The sequence below is a fragment of the Chenopodium album genome, chromosome 24 (assembly GCF_948465745.1).
Source record: "Chenopodium album chromosome 24, dcCheAlbu1.1, whole genome shotgun sequence".
Taxonomy (NCBI): domain Eukaryota; kingdom Viridiplantae; phylum Streptophyta; class Magnoliopsida; order Caryophyllales; family Amaranthaceae; genus Chenopodium; species Chenopodium album.
The window spans coordinates 7192181-7194251 of NC_137857.1; positions in this window are offsets into that span (position 1 = coordinate 7192181).

Below are 2071 nucleotides of genomic sequence, written 5' to 3' on the forward strand. Positions count from 1 at the left end.
CTAATTCAGTACAAGCTAAGCCATCTAAAAAAAGATTAATAGAAATAGGAGATTTAGCTCATGATAAGAATGGGTATTGGCTTTTTCTCCATACTTGTTTAAGTTAAATGGTGTTATTATTAATAGGTGTATATATATTCAACTTTATACTCCGTAGATAATGACACCATACTATTTGCCAAAACCGTATGATGCTTCAACATTTCAACTAATAATATAGATCCTAGGTTATTGCGGGTTGATCTGGAAAAAGTTCCCTTTAATTAGACACGAAGTTGAAATACTCACACAAGTGGAATGATCTTGATTGATCTAGGTTAAATAAGGGCAATAATCAGCAATTACCCCATTAAACCACATTACGCTCTTTAATTGCAATACAAATAGAAAGTAACACTACAACTACTGGTCACTAAACAAAGCAATTCTTTCTAGCATGGGTCTTTAAGGCGACTAATACATAACATGTACTCGTACGCCTTAACTCTACACCAAAATCAATCCCAATCGCTGCCCTCATCTTCTTCTGCATGAGTAGTTAGATCATCCTCACTAATCGAAATCGCGCTAGGCTGCCAACCAGGCTGTGCAAAATCAAAACAAAGGCTGCATATTGTTAATTACCCAACATTAATACAACAAATGAATATAGACTAATTATAACTTAAATCTTCACTTACACTTATTGTTGTGGACAATACATGACCCAATAAAGTCTGTTGCTTCATATGAATATATGGTATTGCACGTCTATCCCAAATTACTAAAAGGCCCCCTAATCCATTGTCAGGACCAATAACCTCGATGAAGTAATCTGGACCTAAGACCTTGCGAATTAAGTACACAAATGGCTTGTTTACTCTAGCTTCAGTCAAGACGACGACCATAGGCGAATAAGCCTCAAAAAGGATGGCAAAATTTTCATCAAACAAAGGCCGATGAATACTCCTGGCATTCCATATCACTAACTTAGAACCCTTCTTGAAACATCTAATTTTTAATGAGCCGGTAATTCTTTGAGAACTAATACATACGCTGTAGAACCTAGTTTGACTCAATGTAGCAACAGAAGAGAGGACATTTAAGTGAACATGTGTTATCATATCATCGACCTCCAACACGTGAACACCAAACATATTACTTCCAAACACAACTTCTCTTGGATCCGAAGGGACCGAGAATATTGGAATCTCTTCAGGGGACATAATGATCTTCATATCGAAAATGGGTACTAAATCATCTGGAATGAACTGAGGATCCATGTCCTCAACATTATAGCAAAACCATTTCATGAACACTGACACACCCTTGTGTAAATAAGCATCCATGTCATCTAGAAGAGGTATATATGCCGGTAGGAACTGATCCTAATGATCGTGTTCTACCATCGTCCAAAACTGAGACATAAATTGGGATCCATTCTCTGGATACGTATTAAGCTCAGAAAATAAAGCATATGAAGAAAGCTCATTATCAGGTGTAAAATCACTATCATCATGATAGTATTTTGTTTTGTTGAACTTGAGTTCCGACTCAGTAGATGCACGGACAGGTTTGAAATACATTGTTTTATTTCGTGGATGGAAATTGATTTTGCGCCTTGATCTACCAATCTCAAGGTTGTGCAATTGTGAGACAATTGATTTTGGATTGTTCTGCATTATGCAAGTAATTTACTGTTTTTTAAATTTCTTAATTTTTTCTTGGTTGAATATTTTGCAGGGGTGTATGGCCAGGAAAAAAGGGTTTAGCCCATACAGGACAAAGACATGACTAATAAAACTTCTCCCATTCTATCTGAAATTTTAAAGAAATAGTTAATCAGAAAAAATGTGATTGTACCCACGTGGAAAAGCAATTCAAACAAACAACTATTAGTTGATATATTTACCAATCTACCCTAAACCCTAAGCCCTTGGATCTATACCCTAGACCCTATAGACTACAACCTAAACCCTTAGCCCTAAACCCTATAATTCTAAGTAATATAAAGTAAACATTATTAGTAAGTAAAAACTAAATCTTCATACCTATAACACTTTTTTAAAACTAGATCAACGGATGTCTTAAG